Raw genomic sequence first — 25,729 nt, forward strand, 5'->3', positions numbered from 1 at the left:
TAGTTCATTAATTATAACAAATATACCATATTAATATAAGATGTTAATAATAGGAGAAATGGGCTGTGGGGTTTATGGGAACTCTCATACTCTTCTCAGTTTTTATGTAAATGTAAAACTGTTCTGAAAACTAAAGTTTATTTTAAAAACTTAAAGAAAGACACCTGGAATAGAGTAAGTAAAGGAGAAGGCTGATACTGGATACAGCTGGCAGCTGGGTAACATAGGGCTTTGTAGTCCACGAAAAAGTGTTTGGAATTTCTGCCCATTGCAGTGGGAAGCAATTGAATAATTTAAATCTGGTGTGTGATATGATCCTATTTATTATTTAAAATAATAATAATAAAACTCTAGCAGTTATGCAGAAGAATGGATTGAAATTGGGGGTGGGTAGGACCAAGGCATGAGGATTAATGCAAGAGCAACACTAAAGAAGTTCTTGTAATAGTACAAGATAGAAATGAGAGTGGCTGTGAAGATTTGGATGGAAATACATGAATTTGAAGTCTATTTTGGATATAAAATGGAAAAACTTGATTCTAGATTAAATGTTGGGTTGAGGTAGAGTGAATTGTCAATAATGACCTAGAGATTTCTAGCATTCTGGAAGGGGAAAATTTACAGAGATGTATAGAAATACAGGAGACCGTTTGGAGGAAAACATCCAGAATTTTGTTTTGGTCATGTTAAGTTTGGGAAGCTTTGAGCCATCTAGATAAAGACATTAAGCTGTCAATTGAATATGCTCAGGACAGAGGTCAAAATAAGAAAGAAATTTTTGGTAGTTAAGGCATTGTACATGATATTCACAGACATGAAAATGAATGAGGTCATCTAGGAAGAGAGAATACGAAGCAAAAAGATGGAACCAGGAAGAACTCAAATATTTGGATAGAATAATAGGAGTTACTGGGGAAAATAGATATTGACAATTTGGGAATATGGAAGTGTGTTTCAAGAGAGGAGAAGGGCTCAACTGTATTGTATGCTGCTGTGAGTTCCAAAAAGATGAGAAGAGAAAAAGTCCTATTGGACACGGGAATATACCGGTCATTTTTCTCTTAACAGCAGCTTTTGTATAATAATGTGCACAAGAACCATGCACTGAAGAGTGAATGGTAGGTAAGGCAGTCGATACAGCAGATGTTGAAACATTTCTTTCAGAAAGTTTGAGTGTTATCTGGAAAAAGAAATAGGGCAGTAGCTGGAAGGAGATGTGAAGTAAATATGGGGTGTTTTCAGATAGATTTATTATTAGAGATTTGAGGAGAATACTGGGTTCATTAAGAAAGTGAGAGGTGATGGAATCTGGAACACGTGTAAAGGTATTATCATTTCATACAAAGAGGAACACTTCCTTCATTGTAATGAGGGAAAAGGAAATAGAAGGGGAAGGCAATGACTGATGCAAAGAATAATACTTTTTTAAAAATGTTGGTGGTAGAAGAATGGGGGAGTTCCTTTTTTAATTATTTCTATTTTCTCAATAAAGCATGAGGTGTATTAATTAACTGAAAATGAAAGCAGAAGGGAGAGACATTACTTTCTTAGTATTTTGATTCATGTGTACAGTACATATTTTTTAGAGTAAAGATACTAGAGAAATATAATCAAACATATTGCAGTGTCTAGTCTCTTTTAAGGAGGTGATCATGACGTTATAGAGACAACAACATTTAGGTGCTTGGATGCAAGAATAGAGAATGCAACTGGTTTATTGCATCTCAGCTTGAGGTTTTGACAGAAGGAGAAAGTACAAAGAGAGATGGGTGAATTAACATGCTGAATATAGGTATGGGTCATAAAATAGAAGCTGGATGAAAAGGGAAGTAGAGGCAGAGTGTGTTAAATACTGCATAAAAGGTAAGGGAGTCACTGGATTGTAAGTGACAGCAGATTGTATTAGTAGGGGTAATTAATGCTAGTTGCCACAACAAACTCTCAAATTCTCATTGGCTAGCACAAGAACAGGTTATTTCACAGGCAAGAAAAGTTTCAAATGTGTTAGTGAGTATTTTATTCCATTTAGCAGTTGGTTGGTTTAGACTCCTCTATTTTGTGATGCTTCATCTCAGTGCATGGCTTCTAAAGTCATTTAAGCAGAAGAAGCAAAGAATAGAAGATCCCCATCCTATCTTTACTGTCTATACTTTTTTTTTTTTTTTTGGTGAAGAAGATCAGCCCTGAGCTAACGTCCATGCCAATCCTCCTCTTTTTGCTGAGGAAGACCGGCCCTAACCTAAAATCTATTGCCAATCCTCCTCCTTTTGTTCCCCATAGCCCCAGTAGATACTTGTATGTCATAGTTGCACATCCTTCTAGTTGCTATATGTGGGACGCCACCTCAGCATAGCCGGACAAGTGGTGCGTTTGTGCACACCCAGGATCCGAACCCAGGCCACTAGTAGCGGAGCGCTCGCACATAACCACTAAGCCACGGGGCCAGCCCCTATACTTTAACCACAATTAACCACGTGAAGTGAATTTGCACCAAGAGAGTTTGTTTTGGGGGATATTTGATGAACACTTTCTCTGCCATAGAGGTCAAAAGTCACTTCCAATGTCAACAAAAAGTAGATGAGCTGGAAATATAGAAAGCTGTAGCCAGTTTGAATTCATTATGTTGGGAATTTGCAGTGTTTGTTAATAACAAAATCTATGGCATGACCCTGGGATTGTGTGGCTAAGATAGAGAAGATGACAAGGGCTTTGGAAATGAGGTTGCCAATAATTGGGCACAGACAAAAATTTCAATGAAGGATGTCCATAGATTTCAGCGACAAGGTGGGGAAGAGAAGGTTATAGGTGTATGACATAAACTTGAAAAGAAGTGAGAATTTTAGAAGATGGAGGGGAAGTTTATGGCCTAGACAGGATACTGAGGAGTGAGAATGAAGCCATTCCCGGCTACCCACCATGAGCTACTTTGGGTGTGGGAGGATGAAGTCTCTGGAGAGCGGATTGGATGACATCAAAAGAGATCCAGATTCTAGTTAAGGCAAGATGATTGAGGAAAGGTTCCAGGAAAAGGCTGAGAATACTAGAGAGCTTATATCTGCACAAGCCAGCATAGAGATAGAATTTGGAAAGAAAGGGTGAACAGATGAGATCAAGTGTAGGCCATTGTGTGTGGATGAGATTTCAAACTGCTGTCTTAAATAGTATAAAAATTCATATAAAAGAAAGAAAACTACATTGAAAATAAAATGTGTAGCAAATAAAATATGAACTTATTCTATGATTTGTGGTTTTTGTTTTTGCTATTGCAACTTTTTATTCCTTTTGTGGTTCCATCTAGTCTGCAAATTTCCCCAAATAAGTGGCCATATAATGAATTTCCCTATGTTTTTCTTAGCAATTATTGCATATTTCTGGACATCTTATTTATGTCCTTCTAGCTATCTAAAAGTAACTTGTAAAAGTAGTCATAGCTTATTTTTACCAGGCAACTCTTGAATTAATAGGCCTTTTCAGTGACTAAAGTAATAATGTAGAGGAAAAGACAATGTGATTATTTGAAGTCTATCATTTTCCTGAAAAACTGAAATTGTTTCTTCTGTGATATGTGTTTCAGAAGCTCCCTCTTCCCCCGTCTCTCTCCGTCTCCCTCTCCCTCTCTCTCTCTCTCTCTGTCACATACACACACATACAAACACGTTTTCTATACACAGCCTTAGAGAAATAAAGTTAAGAATTTGGTGTGTTTGATTGGTAGAGACAAGGAGTATAGGTTAACTTGATTGAGATATTTTCCTCTGAAAACTAAATTGTCTTTGATTAACCAAATAATGTCTTTCAAACTCTTCAAATCACTTGATCCATAACAATGCACACAAAAAAAATTTTCTGCATTATATTTCTCTTCTTCAAAAGGCGGGAGCGGTGGTGGGAAATAAGAAACTGTCAAAAATTTGATAAAACCTGGGATATATTCCAGTAGGTTGTTTAAGAAATGAGTTACATAAACTGTAAAGCATAATCCTGGGACACAGAAGAGACTAAATATATCTGAAAATGCAAAAACAAAAAAAATCTCCTTTCATGATTGAGACTAACACTAACAAAATTTATGAGCACCATCTTTTATCCAAGATTAACAGGCTCCCTACCCCACACTTACACCCACCTCCCACCCCAACATTTCCAAGGATATCATTTTAGTGTTATTCTTCTGCCTGGAAAATAGAAGAAAGCAAATTTCAGTGAAATTGAGGACTACAGTTAAAGTTGTCCAACAGTGGAATGGACTGTTCTAGGAGCTCCGCAATCCTAGAAATGGTGAAGTCCATCTAACCATCTGTTGTTAGAATGTAGAGGTGAATCTTTCATAGGTTGATAGCCCTAAGTGTCTTCCACTACCTCTGTACTCCAAGGAATTTAAATCAATAATTTGACTGCAATGCATGGCATTTCTGCTGGTTTTACTAGCCTTGAGTATCAGTTTAACTGAATAATGGGAGATTGACACTTTCTTTGATCTAGTATCTGCAGAACATATGTCCAAAGCTCCTGTTTGTCTGCCTGAACTTAGACGACTACATGTTGAAGGTTTGCTTTGAGCTTGGTTCCTCTGGAATTCATGCAGCTTCAAATCAATGTCTGTCTACTTCTATGCCCAACCAAACCCAGGACTGCCGCTGACTACTAAAGGGAAGAAAAAGGCTCCATAAAGAGAGTCCCATATACCTCCTGCCCCAGCAGCCTTTCTGGTGTTACTATGGAAACATGTAGCATGCCGTACTGTGCAAGTGACTGAGAAGGTATGTTCCTTTCATCACCACGTCTCCTAGACTGCAACCACTTTTTAGAATGAAAGAATGTGGTGAATACAACTCTTTATTCTGACAGATAAATTGTTCAGGAGAATGGTGAGTTATTTTCAGAAATTGTGCTACTTTTTCTTTCTCTCTCTCTCTCAGTTAAGCATTTCCTTCAGAATGATTTATATAATATTGGGGAAATGAGGAAGGAAAATAACTCACCCTTATAAAGTGCCTACTGTTCACTAAGCACTTTGCAATGCATTTATTTTTCACATTTCCCCAGGAGGGAATGGAGATTTAGAATTTATATTTGCTTAAAGTGACAACATTCAAATAGGAAAGCCAAGACTAAAATCAGTATAGGTCTGATTGTAAAGCCCAATGTATTCTTTGTGCCTTTAGTAGAAGTGAAGGCCTCTGGATGGACACAGGCAGACAGAGGAGAAAGGGCAAGGGTCCAGGACCCAAAAAGCTGAAGCAATGAAAGAGGGACAGAGAGGAGTGGTGGAGTGGGTTGGGAATAGGCTTGGAAGCTGGTAGTAATATCAGAGATCTGGGAGTAGGTTCAATCCAGAGTGTACTGGTATTAAAGCTCAAAATTAGGTAGCAGGTATGGAGACAAGATGGTTAGATGATAGGAATCAAGGTAAGATTTTGAAATTAATTTTATGATATATCAGGCCCTCTTTAGTCTTTTGCTGCCAATCATCACTGACTCTGGGGAATAATAGAGGAATACTGATTAAAATGTACCATTTTATTAATAGTACTGTTTACCTTAGGGAAAAGAGCTTTGGAAAAAGGCTGAGTTGATACATGGCCTCAGCATGAAGCCTAGAAAGTTTTCCTCTGTCATACGAAATCTATATAGTGTTACCGACGTACTCAAATTTTCTGCGAAAAAAGAATGGTGATTGGGTAGGTCGGACCAGCCATTCCTAGTATTAACTGCCTCCTTGAGAAATGTGCAAAAGTGATGTATCACACTCCATTCTTGCCATTCCTGAGGTCCCTGTAGGTGACCAATCCTTCATCTGGGTACCACAGGCTTAGTAGCCTCATCTTGTTTTCCTGAATTTCTGATGCCCACTGGGAGAAAGGGATCTCTGGGCCTCTCCTACACCTCTCTCAATTTACTTTACAGTGTCTGCTGCAAGGGAAGTCTCAGCACACTGTTTGGGGCAATGATAACATCATAATTCTACTACTGCCTCAGGTTTCTATGCCTAACAAAGCAAAAACCCTGCTTCTAACATCTGTATAGCTTCTTCTGTACATGGAGGTTTGTCCTCTAACTCCATTCTTGTCCTTCTCTCTCCTCTCAGCAAATACCTGAACTCTTCTTCCCATTTATCACATATTCACATTAGCCATTTTTCTGTCTTTCCAGCTAGATTGTAAATTCCTTGAGGCCAAGGGCTTTGTCTCATTCATATTTATATTTCCGGTATCTATCAGAGTACATGATATGCCACAGATGTTTTTCAGTTGTTTGTGAATTGAGTTGCAGCATCCGTGTCACTGGATCCTACATTGCCCGCTGGATCTGCGTAAACAACTCTGATCCTTCTTACACAAAACAACTTTTGATATACATAAGACACACAATGTCCCCCGTTACTGATCTTTTGTTTTTCAGTCCTTACATCTCCTGTTATTTCACCATTTTTCTTATGGCGTAGTTTTGAGTTTGTTCATCATGTTGATGGTCTTGTTTTCAGTCTTTCTCTAAAAGTGTGGCACCCTCAAGAGGAAAGATAGCTGAGAGGGATGTGCCACAGTCACATTCTCTTTCCAATAAATGTGTTTAACTGTAGTTCTGTTTATGGGTAGCTGTTTCTCACAGGCAGGTGGAAAAGTTGAAAATCTTGATGAGAAGGAATGTCCTATTTCTGTCACTTTGTCTCTATTGAATCATTTTCTTAAGGATTTCAAATTTTTTCTTCCTTAAGATATCTTTAATCTTTTGGTACCTGTATCCTCTCTTTTTGCTAGTTTCTAGTTTCTCAGCTTCAAGAAGAGCTATTCACTTTCAAATGCTGATTTGCATGAATTTTGTCAAGTCTAGATAATGTCTATTAGTTGTTTATCCCTCATCTCCTGGTCAGATTGCACAGGGCAAACGAGAAGGAAAGCAATCTTCACCCAAGAAGTATAGCTCAAACTATTCATTTTTGTGTTTAAGGTTTTCTATCATTTTTCTCTAACATATTTCTCTAGCCTACATCCAAATATCTAACCTCCTATGTGCTCCACACTGTAGCCAAGTGTGCCTTCCCTGTTCTTGCAAGCATGTACACTTTCATTCATTTGATATACTCAGTCATTCTCTGTAGAACAAATCTAAATATGCTTGAGAAGGCCCTACCCCTTGAAATATTTTCTTATTTTTGTGTATTCTCTTTTTTGGTGCTTCAAAAAGGCACCAAATAATTAAAATATATATATGAACTCTGGTTATCAGTGTTCTCAGGAATGTTCCTATCTATACTGAGAATTTCTGGATAACAAAATCTCATCTTTTTTTTTTCTATTCCTGCAAGTCTGTGTTAGTTATCTAATATTGCATAACATGATACCCCAATGGTAGCAGCTTAAATCAAAAACATTTATTATCTACAGTTTCTGATGGTCAAGAGTCTGGGAATGGCTTAGTAAGGTCCTTTGCTCAGAGTTTCTCACAAGCCTACAATCCAAATGTCTTTGGGGCTATGTCATCTCAAAATTCATCTGGGTAAGTATCTTCTTCCAAGTGCACATGATTATTAGCAGAATTTAGTTCATCCAGAACTGTTGGATTAGAGGCTGTCCTCAGTTATGTGTTGGTCATGTGGGCCTCTCTAACATGGCAGCAAGCTTATCAAAGAGTATAGGCCAAGAAGACAGTAGAGAAAGGGTACTAGCAAGAATCACTATCTTTTGTAACCTGATCATGGAAGTGACAATCCGTCACCTATACTGCATTCTGTGTTAAAAGTGAGTCACTTGGGCCAGCCCACACACAAGGGGACAGGACTAAATACCAGGAGATGGTTATCTCCTGGGGCAGGGACAACGTAGAAGTCAGCCTACCGCAAAGGCCTTGGGTGGGATCCTGTACCAGGTTAACTTAATAGTGTTAAATATATGCTTACTGAATTGGATTGATGTACTTTTTCACACAAATCAATTAGTGGATGATAATTTAAAGTGTGAAACTTTCAAGATCAAAAGATGCTTATAGATAGTAAAGTCTTATAAAAGTGGAAAGTTATACACTTATTTTATATTAATTCTACCTCATATTTATTTCCATCAATCTCTTTCCAATAATAGTTAAATTTCTATATCTTTTTACCTTTCCTAATTCACAATAATTTCTATTATTACTCTAAAACAAGGGCATAGAAACAATCTGTGGTATATCCTTTCTTGACCTATATTTGTTGCTGTTTTCAATTCTGGTTACTCCTTAACAGGTTCAATTTCTGCTGCTTTATTTGCCTTAATGAAGACTGTTAAAATAGTATTAAAAATCAAATTAAATTGGGATTCAGTGATAGTAACAATACAGTATATTTTTTCTTATTAAAGTTTCTCATACTAATATGAACTCCTGCATGTTTCAGTTTACATACAACTGCTTCCTATGCTAACCTAAAATAGAATTTGTTATAGGCATTATAAAATGTTTGGTTATTCTATATCTGAATATCTTGAAGTCATAAAATGATGCCGAAGTTGTAATGACTTACTTGGACTTTGCATGCCCAGTTGCTCACAATCTCTTTACTAATCCACTTAACCTCTATTGGAAAGTTTATTTCTGTTTTGTCCAAAATTCTTGAGCCAACCTTGGTACTCAAAAGGATTCTAAGGACTTCTATGGTGTAAGCTTAAGAGTTTAGGGCCGGCCTCGTGGCTTAGCGGTTAAGTGCACGCACTCCACTACTGGTGGCCTGGGTTCAGATCCTGGGCACACACCGTTGCACCACTTGTCCGGCCATGCTGAGGCCGCATCCCACATACAGCAACTAGAAGGATGTGAAACTATGACATACAACTATCTACTGAGGCTTTGGGGAGAAAAAGGGAAAAAAAAAAAAAAAAGGAGGAGGATTGGCAATAGATGTTAGCTCAGGGCTGATGTTCCTCACCAAAAAAAAAAAAAAAAGAGTTTATTATTAAATCTTATGACCTACTATCTCAGTTCACACTGATGGGCTCTATTATAATTCTCAAGATTTTTAGTACATTTGTTCTATATGCCTCTCCCATAGAGAGAATTCCTGCCTTGGACTCAGACATCTGAACTTCTACCCAATGAATTCCTACTTTGGATTCAGTAATTTGAGCTTCCACTCTGTAAGCTAAACCCTCTCAATGGCTGGATTTCTTTCACTGAATTCCAGTTTCCCTTTGAGTAAGTTTCCAACATGAATCTCTATCTCACTTTTAAAGTGTCCCGTTTACTGGATAAGTACCAAATTTTCTTGGCTAGACTGATACTCCAAATATAGCAATGCATTTGTATCTTTGATGATTTATTGATTTATAACTTGGGAAGTTCATATTTCACTTCAATTATTTTAGCATATATTTCTTTCCCTCAAAGCAATAGAACCTTTTTGCTTTCAATTTCAGGTCTCGGATTTTAGGATATGCCGTCATTCCAAGTTCTGCACTTTCTTTTCAGCCTCTACCTGTTCAAGCTTCACCTAGCAGCCAACAATAAAAGCCTGATCTCTAAGGCTCAGCCCATGGTCCTGACACAATGAGAACCCAGCCTAGCATTATATTGAGAAATTTCCTTCTACTTGTTGGTAGAGTCAAGTATTATTCTGCTTACTGAAGCCTAGTTACAGATTGCCTTGGGTTGACCAAAACCTTGGGCAGTAAATTTATTACTTATGGATTGTATTCTGCTTCATATCACAGATAAATAGTAGTGATTAATTGGAGTTTGTTTTATTTTTATATTATAATAAGTCCACATATAAGTGGTTTCTGATGTTGGTTCAGTGATTTGAGGAAAGCCAGGCTGAAGTCTGAAAGAGTTTCTTGGATTTTTTTGTCATTGTATCAAGATGGCTGTTCCTGCTTTAGTCATCACAGGAAGAAGAAAGGGCTAGATTGCAGAAGCGTGTAACCAATATCTGTTAGTATATTTCTTCTTTATTAAGAGAAATCTGATTTTGTTGAGGGTAGCAATAATGTACCCAACTTAAAAATAAACAGACAAGCAGACAAATAAACAAGGAATTAAAAACAAGCAAATAAATCCAGTCCTATATTTCCTAGACTCTCTTGCAGCTGGATTTTGTGATGTAATACAATTTGACCTGTGAAAAATATGCAGAAGTCACTGAGAATAGTTTTTGGAAAATTTTTTAGAACGAGTGCTGATTCAGTTAACGCATACTCTTTTGTTGTTTTCCTTTCCTCTTCCTTTCTGCCAGAAGCATTGATATGAAATTTGAATTGCAGCCAGAGCTGATATTCAGCTGCTATATCCTAGTTCAGCTGTACTGGTTGTTTGTATCCAGAATCCATTTTGATTAGCCAAGGATCTATTCTGATTAGCTCTGTGTCGATGCCATACTGGTAGTTGTGAATAATGAATACCATTGCTGGTTTCTGCCACATCTGCTGGATAATGACCAAAGAAGTTCCATGAGAGTTGTAGTCATCTCAGCTCTTATACACTTGAAGTATTATACCAGTCTGGTATTATTCACTTACCAAGTATTTTGTTATCTGAGTACAAGATGAACCTCTTATCTTTTAAGTCTATGATGTTTGCAGTTTCTGTTATATGAAGCTGAATGCAAATGCTGACTAATAGAGATAGTTACTTGAACATTGACTTATACCCTATTTACAGAATACTCTTTGGGTATATACAACCTGTTTAATATACCAATTGCCTAGAGTGCTTACATTCAAAATACCCTCTGGAACTAATCGGACCCCAAATCTTAGACTAGCCAGCTGTGTAAGCCTGATCCCACTATCAGATTCTTGAGAAGTGTTCCCATTGATCTCTATATTTTACCTAAATCCCTTCCAGTCACAAGCAAGTTCTTGCATCAGTGTAAATATTTGACTCTGCTGTTTTTCTGATGGCCCAGAGCTCCTTCCAGTACATGCCTACCACCTCCTGGCTTAGATGCTTTGGGCACTGCAAGTAAATTATATCTTAGTCAGTAATCTACTAACTGAACACCTGACTTATGTAATTTTTAGATTAGCACCCATGGTTACCACGCCTAGAACCAGAAAAGCATGGCTTCCCCATTTATGAGCAATGCTATTCTTTCAAACATTTTGTTTCTGTCGTGGTGTTATCACAATTATTCTGCTGTACAGTTCTGATGTAGCTTGGTTAGTTTTTGTTTTTACTGAAGAAGATTCGCCCTGAGCTAACATCTATTGCCAATCTTCCTCTATTTTGTATGTGAGCTGCCACCATGGCATGGCCACTGACGAATGGTATAGGTCTGTGCCCAGGGAACTGTGCCAGGGGAACTGAACCCAGGCTGCCGAAGTGGAGCATGCCAAACTTAACCACTAGGCCACTGGGGCTGGCCCTTGGTTAGTTTTTCTTATTTGTATTTAAAAGAGGAGAAAATATAAACTAGACCTGTCAGGTGACCTGTCAAAGATAACACAATCAACTAATGGCAGAGCTAGATTAAAATCATGGCAACCATCCAATAAACTAACACATGCTTACACTGAGGCATTTTGCATAATACAAAGAGTGGTAGGTATAAGCTTGTAAGCAATTGGATATATTTATGTATTAGTGACTGTAAGTCATATATAATATCTTTTGGTCTTAATTTCCTGTTATTCTAAAATAAGTGGATGACATAAGGAATACTGTTTTTTCTTGACTCAGGATATATTTTTCAGTTCATATGACAGATATGTAGCAAATTGTTAAAGATAATCCCTTGCATGTACAAATACTCTCATGCACTTGAATAAATAGTTAATGTTATTTATTTTATATAAGAAGCCCATTTCAAAATGTGATATTACTGTGATGCTAACTATGGAGTATATAACTTAATGCATCCCCTTTAAAGTGGTAGGTTTTTGCCATCACCATCCACTGAGTTTCCTCTGCCAAAAACCTGAGAGTTATCTTCCATTTCTTCTTTCCTCTTCCCTACTCCCATTAAGAGTTATCACCAAATCTAGTGGTTTTTATTAAATATTGCTCCAACTAACTTTGTCACTATGTTCCTGCCACTTCCACCTTTATTCTAATCCTTAACATGTGGACCGCTAGAAAATATCCCCTCAATATTTTTCTGCCTCAGGTATCTTCGTCTTTCAGGCTGTTCTCCACAGAATTGTATGAGTTATTTTACTTAAACACAAACCAAATCCCTTTCTCCTTGGCTTAAAGTACTTCGATGGGGCACTTCACTACCAAATATAGTCTGTGCACATTTCCATTATCTAAGTAAACTGTCTTTTCTCCATCTTTCCATCTGTTTCTCCAATGCTTCCACTTTTGAACTTTAACTTTGAACCATATCTAAATATGTGTAGCTTTCCATAGACAACATGTTGCCTTTTCTTTTTCTTTTATTTCCTCTCTCCTTGCTTGGGCTCTCTTCCTTCTAACTCTGTGCTCTTTGAATGTGGCTTCATCTGCCTAGAAGGCCACTCTATGCCTCTTTTTGTTAGAAAATGTCTTTCTCCAAAACTCTACTCAAGTATGGCTTTCTCTGCTAAGATTTCTCTGACTTAGGCAAAGTAACCCCTCCTCCCTTGGTGCGATCAATGTGTCTTATGTAAACTTTATGATATATGTCACTGGGGATTGTATGTTGATGTGTGATTGATTGTATGTTGTATGTTGATGTCCCCTCCTTCTTCTGCTGCTTGAACCACCTCTACCAAACCAGCACTTAATTAAATGCCTGGTACATGGCTGGTACTCTCCCAACAGTTTATTGAATAAATGTATGGAATGATATCAAGGAGAAAGGAAGGACTGAAGAAAAAGTTGCAAAGCCCTCTTTTACCAGTGAATTGTTTAAAGAAAGGAGCTCACCAAACCTGCAAACCAAGTCTAAGTAAATAGACCTACAGTTAAACTATTCTCTACCCAAAAAATGATTCTATTTATCACAAACTTCTTTATTTTGGGTGGTTAATATAGCTGAAAATTAAAAGAGACTCCAGGATGGTTTTAATACATTTCTGGGCAACATAGCAGCGTTTTAAATTTTTTTTCAATTTGTGATAAGGGATATTTTGTTAAATAAAAAAATGTTTAAAAAGCAAGGTGAAGAATAGGAAGTATAGTGTGCTATTTGTATAAAGAAAAAACAAAATGTATGTCTGTGTGTAAGTGTGCATGTATTAATTTGTATATGCATAGAATAGCTGTGAAGAGTGGTTATCTTTGATGCAAATACTGTGTGGTCCAGGCCGGGAATGGGAAGGAGATTTAATTTTCACAGTATACTCTCTTTATAATTAGTTAATTTTATTCCATATAAACATGTACACAATTAAACACTTAGTACATAAATGTTTGTGATATGGTCAGACAAATTATGATGAAAAGAGAATTAGAGAAAACATTACATGAAGGGACACATTTTTAGATTCTTATTGAGAAGAATCACCCAGGGGTTTACATCAACTACCAAGAATTTTAGGCTCATTCAGTTTAATTTTAACAGGATCACTGGACCTCCTAAACAGACCCAATAGACCTGATTTGCTGATTCTTCCCTCTGCAAATTAACTAAATTCTCTCATTTGACAAATTGTTCTGTCATCATCATGTACACATAGTTCGTCTCTAGGGGTAGTAAAGCAAAGTCGCTGGTTCGTTTAATCATGCAGACAGCTTTCATGGATAAGTCACACAAAACTAAATGTTGGTTTTTTTCTCCAATACATTCATTACCTGAGCTGTTGCTTTTCTCAAGTTCTTTGTCCGTTTGGTGAGATCAGACCAAGCAAGATAGTGAGAAATGTCAAAGAGAAGCAAGATTATCCTGACTAAAGATGAAAAAAAAATGCTTTGTGTTAACTGTTCTCTCAGTGGCAGATTGTTCTCAGCAGAGACATATTTCAGGATGAACTCCAAAGTTAACTTTTGAGATGATTTATAAAGCAGAGGTAGGTCGTAGCTATCCAAAGTAAATCCATTGAGAAATATTGACAAAGAAACCATTTCCTACCCCTTCATAACATCCTGGTGCTTAAATGGGAACCTATTCTTCTCAGGAGGACACTATCAGACTGAACTGCTGATCCTTTGAATGGAGTTATAGCTTTGCTGTTGTGAACTCATTCTTGACAGTGGTTTGCTATCAGCTATGAATCTCCATTCACTTCAGGGAAGCTGTAGTTCTTGAAGCACTAGACACTGCACTTGAATGGATTGCTATTGACAACAAATCTTCAGCAATAGGAGTAAAAGAAAGAAACAATACCCCTCTAGTCATAACAATCACAGCTTAGACTAAGTATGACATTGGAATCAGTATAGGAGGTGGAGTGGTTGGACTCCTTACCGCTCCCTTCCAGAAAGGATAAAGTCCCTGACACTTCTTGGGTGAAACTTTCCCGTGTTCCTCACACTTTTCCTTGGACATAGGCTTCCCCTATAAATCTGGCTATAAATTCATTCCTTATCATATCTCAGAACAGCCCCAAATCCCAGATACAGCATGATTTCCAACTCATAGCAGAGCCTGACCTCTAATTACAGCAACAGACTGAACCTAAAACATGGCCACTGGCTCATATAATGCCCTCTTACATGTGACAACTGTGGTCCAAGAGTAAATGTATAGGAATGCCTCCAAAATTACTCATTCACACTCCTCAAAAAAATACTACAAGACCACAGGTGGGCATGTTACAAAGTAGATACTGCAAAATAACTTTAGAAAATGTTTAGTTAAAATGAATCATGTCAGGGTATTCAGAAGAATATATTCTGCTTCTTTATGAAATAGGAGCTGTAAATAAACTGTGATCTATAGTGCCTGTGAGCACCGACTCAGTGTAGAACTATTCACTACTATCTCTTTGAATCCTCACAGCAACCTCGGTGACAAGTTTGGTTCTCCAGAGGGACTCTGAGGCAGAATTTAAGGGACAGAAGTTTTATGAGAAAGTTACCATGGAATAAATATATCTAAAAGGGAGGAGACAGCATGATTGGGCAAAAGAGAAGTCCAGTTACATAGCAGCCCAAACAACTTTGGCCAGCCCCAAGGTAGCTCTGAAGCTACAATACCCCATCAGAGTTGTCTCATGTTAGCCTGAAATGTCCAGGCCTTTATGACCCCGTTTCCATCAGTCATTGCATATGGGCTGTCCCCAAAAGAATTTGGCCTTGGGTGAAGTAACAACTGAAGCAATCTTTGAAGGAGCTGACAGCTGAAGTCTGCCTGCAGATATCGCTACTATCAACCAGGGCCACAAGTTTTTCTTTGAAGGAGAATCTGAGCAGCATGTCTCTACTTCCATTATACCTCATTCTAAAAGAGAAGAACATGAGAATCAGATTAGGGGAAGTTAGTATGTGTCAGGTCTCACAGCAAGTGGTAGATCTTGAAATCACAACAGGGCTTGTTGATTCTAACACTCTAGCTCTTCCCAGTGCTCCAAGCTACCTCTAAGAACTTGAAAAAAATCTGGAACTCTTTAATAGCATCCTATTTAAAAACTTTTTTAACATCTTATTTAAAAACCACCTTCCCTTCTTTCTATCCCAACATTTCTCAGAATGTTCATCATATTGACCTCTTTTCTTTTGTCTCAGAATAATCATCTCTACTCCTTTTCAAAAAATTCACCAGCTGAGGGGCCGACCCAGTGGCACAGCAGTTAAGCGCGCATGCTTACTTTGGCAGCCCGGGGTTCGCCGGATCCTGGATGCACACCAACGCACCGCTTGTCAAAGCCATGCTGTGGCGGAGTCCCATATAAAGTAGAGGAAGATGGGCACGGATGTTAGGCCAGGGCCAATCTTCCTCGGCAAAAAGAGAAGGACTGGCATCAGATGTTAGTGCAGGGCTGATCTTCCTCAAAAAAAAAAAAAATTTTCACCACCTGAACATTTCATTTTCTCATATCTGTTTCTCAATATCTCTGACAACTTGCCCCATCAATTATTCGCTCCATCTTACCTTCAATTTCTTCCTCATGACTTATTTTTCCCATCACATTTAACATATATTCAAGGTTTCGTATTTCTAAAAGAGAACTTCCCATAATGGCAGTTCTCACTCCACTGCCTCTACTTGCACCTACTTGATGCCAATTTCTATAATCCTTGAAATCTACCTCTGTCCCCATTTTCTATACTCAAACTGTTTCTCAGTATGCCCTGCTGATATAGAAATTTGCAAATGAAATACTCTTTTCCTGTCAACTTCTTCCTGAAAATCAATCTTCCTTCCCTTGCCTTTCACATCTGTGCGTCTTTCATTGTACCCTCTCACCTTCTCCAATTCTCAATTCTCTGGTCTCTTCTCAATTCTCTGACTCTGAAGATTTAAATTCTCCACCCTTCTCTCCTGACCCACTCCTTCCCCTTGTTTACGTTGCTCCAGTGGTGAGTTCATTTTCATCTACATCTGAAGCTATGATCACATTTTTGGGTTCATGTTGGGAATTTACAACTTTATTATACAAATAGAGTTAATTTTCAAACAATTGATAGTCTAATAATCTTACCATTCATTGACCCAGCAATACACTTTAATTGCTTAATGTCATTAACTTGATTGTGTCTTTTCCCAACATTTTATTTTCCACTTACCAAAATCCTAATTATTCTTTAAACACTGCAAAATCCCAAATCACTCATTTTATTCATATATTTTAATTTAGTGTGTATGTAATGATCTTATAAAGTCCTTCAAAACTCATCATCTTGTAATTGCCAGACTATGTAGAATATAGAAGGCATTAAAAATGTTTGTTCAGTGACTTAGATAAATAAAACAACATTGATTCAGTGGCCATATGGAAATGTTCCCTGACAGAAGATGAACTTATGCATTCAACAAATATTTCTAAAGTGCCTGTTATGTACCAGGCACTGAGCCAGTTATAGAGTACACAGAAAAGCAAGGTGATTTCTGTACCTCAGGAATGCATGAATAGAGTGGAGACAGACATAAATGATATATTATAGTAGAGTTCTGTGGTAGACTAATAAAGAAACATATGGAAGTATCTTATATGCCAAATTGGGTAGTCAGCAAAACTCCTATTTGTTAAAAGGTAAGTAGTGAATTATATTGTGTTCTATTTTCCCATTGTATAATTTTGATTTTATGCCCTCAGTTTTATTTAAGCTATTTCCCTGTACATATATATATTGTAAAACACACAAAAACACACACATACACAACATAAAATAAGGGAGAAAGAAATTTTCCTCTACCCTTCTAGGTTCTTCTGGCTGGTCTAGAAATTAAATTGGTGTGAGACAGAGTAACAGGAGAAGATCAAACAAAGCTCAATTACATGTTTACATGGGAGAGACTCAGGAAAACTGAGTAATTTGCCAAAATGGCCAAATATCATCTTCAGCTAAAGACAAAAGAGGATGTTGGGGTAGTGGTTTGGGACTTCAAAAGGGAAGAAGGCAATTCACATGGAGATGGAAAAGCAAATGTTTGGTAAACAAATGTTTGCCACACCTGGCTGAGACAATGGGGCATGGAGAGGACTTTGATCAAATGGGCCTTGCTAGGTTCCTCCTGTCTACCAAGCCTAGTTTATATTATGCTATAGTTATCTTGTGGTATTAGCTCCTTCCTGGGACAAGCCATCTATCTTAAATTCTTTTAGGAAGTTAGAGGGAAGATCAAAGTTTCTTCTTGAGTCTTTTGTTCTTAAAAATAAGCCAAAGAGACACATTTTGGGATGGCAAATTCTGCTCCCTTACAGTATACACACACATACCCATTTAGGAAATATGTTATTCATAAAAATAAGTGGATGGTATTTCAACATGTGTTGTACAATACAAATAAGACAGGTAAAATCAGTCATTGACTATAAGCACAGATAATTAGTAAACTGTTCTAGTAGCCTTTTCAACATACTATTCAATATTTCAAAAATGGTATCAAAACTGGTTTATTAAATGAGTAAAATGATTGAATGACTGTTTTAAAAAAAGCAAAGAGTTAATCAAAATCTTAAAACTTTTGAGGAGCATAAATCATCAAATATAACAATATATTATACACACACACATATATATGTAATAATTACTATATATACTAAGTATAACGGTTACTTCCATGATTGTTTCTGGCTGAGTTTGATATCTATGTAAAAATTAAAATATGTGTTTATTTTCTCCAATGGTGAAATGCAAATAATAATATCCTATTTCCAAATAGAATAACTCAAGTAAGGAACAGAGCTACACAGAGGGAGAAGTAGCTCTTCCTCTAACTCCCACCCCCAGAGCTCAGATGATCATAAATGAATGACGGAAGTCTCAGAAACATATCTTGTATTTATGAACTATTCTTATATACCAGCACTGTGCTAGAACCAACGTGTATGAGAACCAACAGTGTATGTAATGGAACCAATAGTATATGAGATATGAACACTGCTCTCAATAAATTTACAATCTATTTGGAAATACAAGACTAAGACAGTAAACAAACAAGCAGGACTCAATTTTATTCAGTGTTTTTTTTGAGTGCTCACTGCAGTACTTCTAAAAATTTTTCACCAAATTACCAATGATGCCAGAGAAGAGTAACACATAGCCTCAGTGTGGTATGTATGTGTGTGTGTTAGAGAGTGGCAGAAAGACAGCAAGACAAAGAGAAGGAGAAAGAGAGAGAAAGTGAACAGAAAGATTAAAGAGTATTTCTTGGTTTTTATTTTTGAGAAACATTGTTAAAACAGTGTCAGGAAACACAGCTTGAAAAAAATGGACGTTAACTATTCTCCTCATGTTTCTTGTTTGATTACTCCTAAATTTGCTTTTCCACTAGCCACCAGTAATTAGATATAACTGCATTAGCTGAGAATAGCCTGCATGCTGACCTTTAGCATTAGCAAAGAAATGAGAATAAGCAATGAGGAAAAGTGGGTGTGAAGGTAAGTTTTTTACTTTGCAGCCATGGTTGGGGTGGGAAGAAGTCCCTCAAAGCATAGATCAATGGTAGATGTTAAAGAATAAAATAAAATAGGTTAAAACTCTATCTTTATCTTTATGACCTGGAAATTTGGGTCAAGAAGTACATCAAAGGTAACTTGTTGGGGAATGTTAATCAGAAAAATCACCTCAACGTAAGAGCTAGCATCTGTAGATTGAGGAAGAATGAACAAAGAAACAAAGAGGAAGAATGAAGGAGATTAGTGGAGCCGCTTTTTTTTTTTTTTTTGTGAGGAAGATCAGCCCTGAGCTAACATCCGTGCTAATCCTCCTCTTTTTGCTGAGGAAGACCGGCTCTGAGCTAACATCCATTGCCTAATCCTCCTCCTTTTTTTCCCCCAAAGCCCCCCAGTAGATAGTTGTACGTCATAGTTGCACATCCTTCTAGTTGCTGTATGTGGGACGCGGCCTCAGCATGGCCGGAGAAGCGGTGCGTCGGTTTGCGCCCAGGATCCGAACCCGGGCCACCAGTAGAGGAGCGTGCGCACTTAACCGCCAAGCCACGGGGCCGGCCCCGTGCTGCTTTGTTTTGATCATGCTAATAATTACCGGTCTGAGATGCTGATTCATTGGAACACTGTATGCATAGTCACCTCCCACATGCTCACATTATGTTTTCCTGAATCAATGGCAGATCTTGAAGCAAGTCTCCCAATTCTTCATAATGTAGGCCTGTAGTTGTCAAATTTATCTTTGCTTAGAATTATTTGAGAGCTTTTAAAAATGCAGACATTTGGACCCCAATCCAGAGACTTAGTTCACTAATTATGGGATGGGACCCGAGAATTTGCATTTCTAACATGTTCTCAAGTGATGTTAATGCTACTGGTCTTGGAACCTCACTAGAGGGACACCTGCTACAGGGTAATCTTTGTTGCTATGAAATAGACATATTCCACTCCTGGATCTGACTGAAAGTTAGATTTCCAAAGAAGACTATATTTGTCCAGTTCCACAGACCAGTCTACATTTTCTAAAATAAAATCACAGCATGCAAATCCTCAAGCTAGAACACTTTACAAGGTAAAATTTATTCAATCCTGGACCATTGTCTTCACAAGTAAGAAATAAATTGATTCCAATAACCCACTGCAATTACATGTCTTTGCTCATGTTCATGCCCCAGGCCAAAATGAGAAAGTAATGAGGCCAAGATGGAGATCTCCTTTGTAGAAATCAACCAAATCAACTTCTGACAATAGAAGACTGAATTCTATTTATGTAACAGAAGCATTCCCAAAACAGAGGGGTAAAGGTAATAAAGAACGTGAATACTTGCATTGAGTTGTGTAGAGAAGTAGAATTTCCCACCCCAAAATGTGTCTCTTTGGCTTGATTATTTTTAAGAACAGAAGACTAGGAAGAAACTTTGACCTTCCCCCTAATTGCCTCAAGAATTTAAGATAGAAGGCCTGTTCTAGGAAGAAGCTAATACCGTAGTTAACGATAGTATAATATGATCTAGATGTAGTAGACAGGAAGGAACCTAGCAAGGCCCATTCAATCAAAGTCCTCTCCATGTCCCATTGTCTCTGCCAGGCACGGCAAACATTTGTTTACCAAACATTTGCTTTTCCATCTCTATGTGAATTGCTTTCCTCCCCTTTGAAATCCCAAACCACTACCCCCACGTCCTCTTTTGTCTTTAGCTGAAGATGATATTCAAGGTTGGTGGCTTTGGCCATTTTGGCAAATTATTCATTTTTCCTGAGTTTCTGCCATGTAAACATGTCATTGAACTTTGTTAGATTTTCTCCTATTATTCTGTCTCATGTCAATAATTCTTAAACCAGCCAGAAGAATCTAGAAGAGTGGAGTAGGGGCTGGCCTGGTGACGTAGTGGTTAAGTGCATGTGCTCTGGTGCTGGCAGCCTGGGTTCGGATCCTGGGCTTACACCAACGCACCGCTTGTCAAGCCAAGCTGTGGTGGTGTCCCATATAAAGTAGAGAAAGATGGGCACAGATGTTAGCCCAGGGCCAATCTTCGTCAAGAAAAAAAAGGGGAGGATTGGCATCGGATGTTAGCTCAGGGCTAGTCCTCCTCCCAAAAAAAAAAAAAAGAGTGGAGTAAAATTTCTTTCTCCTCTACAGTTGCATCTTCTTTATGACAAAAATCATGATATACTGCCTGTTGGCATTTCAGCATTGTTCCACCTAACTTTTGCCATCTTCTCTGTATTGCAAAGGTTGGAGGCCTTGAAAACACATTTCCCAGACTCCCTTTCCTTGCAGGGCTCCAGTTTCTATTGGACCAGTGAGAGGCTCTTGTATAAGATTTAGAAGAAGGGAAGTCTTTACTGCTCCTGCAGTGGCAGGCAGGTGTCTGGTCCACTGAGAACAGGCATGAGAGCTTTGGTGGAGGGCAGGTGTGTGTGCTTTGATGGAGGGAAGGTGTAAGGTTTACCAGTGATTTCCTATTTTCACTTATTTTGATGCTTCAGGCAGATAAGATTACTCCTGGGTATTCTCTGTAGGTCCATCGTTTCCTTAATTCCTGCACATGAGCAGAGTCTTTCTTACATTCTAGTGGTTATTTCAGACCATTTTTTAGTCTTTCAGATTTTATTTTTGTTATATATTTGACTGTAGAATTGATTGCAAATAAGATATTAAGAGAGTCTACTTACTGATATACCAATGAAAGCCAGCTGTTGTTATACAGGTAAAATGGTATCAAATAAGTTTGACTTTAGTGATGTTTAAAGCTCACTGTAATCCTGATGACATGAATAACGAATTATTGCTATTCGTTTGTTTCCTTTGGAAAGTTTTCAAAACTTTTGGTGACAAATAACTTGTACTTGACTTAGGCACTCTCTAATTTGCAAACGTTTCCAATTTCAAAAGTTTCTCTCCATCTCTTCTTTGATGATTGGTACATACTTGTAGATGGATGAACTGGGGATGAAACTTCGGGACAATTTACTGTCACAGAATCCTGAGTCATACTCATTGTTGATGTTTCTTTACTTACCAACACTAACAGATCCAGTCCTTTCCACCTTAGAATCATTATTTGATTCCTGCGAGAACGTGGTGGTTAGTCCTTTGATGTGGGTCTTGTAATTTCAGAATGTATACTCCCAAAAAAGTTTCCCTTAAAAACACATCTAACAACTTCTTGAGACCCTTTCAAAATCTGTGTTGTGTACCAGCATGTACAATTTCTTGAGATTTGCAATCCTGATTGGTATTTTTTTTATTGCCCAAAACTACATCCTTCTTAGACTTTGAGATGATACTTTCTAAATCTAACATTATAGATAGAGTACAATACTACATATTCTGAGATTACAAATCATAGATTGCTTAAATCTCTGACTAAAGAACTGGATCATAAACATTATCTTATGGTCTCAATTTCTTTGGTTACATTACTCTTGTAAGACCACAATGCCTAGACTAGAAGTTGACTTGGCCATGACATTTCCTGAAACTAGTCAATTGTTACAATTTGTACAAATAACAAAGTTCAAAGTCTGGTTTACCTGTGCATTCCAGCAGGCACAAACTGCATGGGCACAGAATGCTCTGGAGAAGAGATACTGAGACAGGATTCTAGTCCCGAGTTTGTCAGTCATGAGCTGTAGTTTCTGGGTAAGGTGATTAACTGCAGCTTCATTCTGTCTCAGTGTTCTATTCTGCAAAACAAAACTGCTCTTTAACAATCTATGAACAGGTCCATCACAATTATAGCATTTTACAATACTTATAATAATTTCATAGTATTCACTTGGTGTGGCCTCGTTTACTTTTAGAATCCACTTTTAAGAAAAGTCTTGAATAAGGTTCTATTTCATTGGAAAAAACCTGTGCTTTTATATAATTATTCTATTATGTAATTGCAGTAAGACTAATATTCAATCAAGGATACGTTGTTATAAACAAGAACCATACTCCTACATGGCAATTAGTTCAGAGTGGTCCCTCCACAATGCTAACTTAGGCCAGTGATGAATCACTTTCAAATGAATCCTGCCTCTATTTGGAGTGTATATAACTGGCTTTCACAAAGAGCTGTGCACTTCAAGATACTGACTTGCATTTACTATGACAGTTGGATTTGGATTAATTGTCACATTTCACCAGATTTGTGTTGGAAATAGCTGCAGAAGTTCCTGAAACATTCTTGTACATCCAGGACCAGTGCAGAAAGTAAGCTATCATTCAGGCACTCCACAATTAGTGTTTGACACCCTGGATTAGACAACAGAGAAATACTGCCACTCAACCCAGGACTAACTTTATTCTTTGTGGTGACCTTTTCCTTTAAGACAAGTGCCTCGATGGTTCCCGACATTTGGGAAAAAATTTAAAAAAATAAAATAAAACAAAGTCTAAAAAGGTCAAAAGTTTTCTAAAATCATGTTGTGTAAAATGTTTAGATCCTGCTAAGTGACAGCTGAAAGAACTCTGGGTACTGTTAAATGCAAACATTCTCTTTCCCTTGCATTAATGCAACATTAAAATGGTTCTAGTTTAAAATTAAAGTCAGAAATGCAAAGAGATATTGTTCCCATAGCAGCAACCTTTTTTTTTCATTCTCTGTAGATGGTTTGTGAGATTAGTAACTTGCCAGCTAAAAATAAAGTCAAGTATCCAAAGGATTGTGGAAGGAGAATTGATATTATGAAAATCTAAGCCTTAAGCATCACCTATGTGAGGCAAGGAATAATTTTAGTTCGGTTAAACTAAAGAAGAATTTTCTATTTGTGCACCTATTACTAAATATTTACCAATCCCAAGTCCAACATGAGAAAATATTTTTATCCTGAGTTTGTAGAGGGGATCCTTCTCCATAAAACTGATATAGTTCCTATCCTCAGTGCAAAATCACTAAAAAGGGATTGATATATTTATCAACTAGTCTATAAAGTAAACTACAAGTTTGATTCATACTCTCTTCTCATCTGGGCAGCCAATTCATTTAGCAAAATAAGAGGGATTTTCTAGCAGACATAGCATTCATGTGTTCATTCATTTGCTGACTGCTTAAAGGATGAGTTGATGAATGAAAGGATGGATGGATGCCCCTATGGGAAAGATAGGAAGAGCAGGGATTATACAGCATATAAATTTAAAGTGGCCTCTGGCCATTTCCCAATACCGTTAGCAAAGCACACTATGTGCCTTTATCCTACTTAGGCCAAGTGGCTCCTGCCTTGGTCCGCTAAGACAGAGCTTTATGGGTATAAAGAAAGCATCTGAATCTGCAGGTGTGTAATCCTAGAGACATGCACAATGCCGGTAATGGAATGAAACTTACAGTTACGGATGAGGAAACTAAGGCCCAGAGACACGATCCAGCTGCTACAAAGGCTGACTTGGCAGTAGGAACCACATCTTTTGAATCTCAGGCCATAGATAAGAGACAAAAATAAGTTGGGGACAGTGGAATAAAAAGAAATTAGATTTGAGTAATAGGTCAAAAATATAGTTGGGTTGGAGGGAAAATGTGGCTAGTGACTATTGGTCTGTTTATTGTCAAGGCCTTTTTTTTTTTTCATGAAAGTAATTGATATACAGTGTAATAAGAGAGAGAAGGTGAAAAGAGAGAATTAAAATGGGAGAAGAGTCCATTGAGGCATCAAGGAAATCAAGAAATGAGAAAGGAAATGCCACCTATTGTAAGTAGGCTAGATGTAAAAGAGGTGATGGTTCAAGATATAAAATAGTTCATTCAGAATTATGTGAATTAATCCACTAAGGTTTTTTTTTTTTTAGTTTATGATTCTCTCTCTTGTTCGCTTCTGAGTTAGAAATGGAATGCAGACAAAATCATCAAGGAGAGGGAGGAGAAAAAAGGAAAGACTTTTTTTTATTGTGACTCTTGATCCCATTTCTGAGGCTAATTTAATTCTTTATTCATCAGAGCTCTTCGTAATATGGCTTTTTATTAGCCATTCCCAATATGCATCCGTTCATGTATTTTTAAATAATCAGATGGATTTCTGAGCTTTTTCAGACAAGTTTAGAAAGGTTCAAAATAAATAACTCCCTATGGGAGTAATTTTGGTATTGGAGGAGCAGTTTCTTAGAATCACCTGCTGGGATTATTTTTTTAAATTTATATAGCATCTCTCCTCTGGCAAAACTTGAGAGCCTCCTCCCCTTGCGAGTGGCGTCACCTCCCTGATGATTTACTGTTTCCTGGGGAAGTAGATAAGGCCTTTAGGTATATGGGAGAAGACAAAAATTTTTAAACCTAGCTGCATTATACAGTTAAAAGCAGAAGCTTGTTTTTTTTGGTCCTGAATTCAACATTAAAAAAAAGAACAAAACGTCAAAATAATTGGCTTAATTTCTTTTTTCTTTGAATTGAATATTTTTCACCTTCAATGTGTTTGTAAGACCAGCTTAAAGAGCTTTGAAGAAGAATGAAATGGAGATATCTTTTATTAAATAAGTTTTCTTTTGGCCAAACCATCTCATTCCAGCCAGTGTGAAGACAGAGAATGACACAATAAAAATTTGTTATTCTTAACAATTTGTTCTAAGAATAACACTAATGAGTCAAACAGGACAAATTTAAGAGATGAGAGAACTGGATAGGAACGAGTTCCTAAGTTCCAGCTGCTTTTGCTATGCCGGGATGTGGGTCTAGCATTATTAGAAAGAAGCCAGCAATACGGATTTTAAAGTAAAATCTTACATTTAAAAATATTGGCAATTAAATCACAGCTTTAAAACAACTATGCTATTACAGAAAGTACACCTGTAGGCCACATAGGCGCTGTAAGCCTATCAGTTTTTAACCTCTGTGTTAAGAAAATAAAATGATTTTCCTTTATTTTTG

Source organism: Ceratotherium simum, chromosome 11 (genome assembly GCF_057802395.1).
Source record: "Ceratotherium simum simum isolate JZ-2026a chromosome 11, ASM5780239v1, whole genome shotgun sequence".
NCBI classification, from domain to species: domain Eukaryota; kingdom Metazoa; phylum Chordata; class Mammalia; order Perissodactyla; family Rhinocerotidae; genus Ceratotherium; species Ceratotherium simum.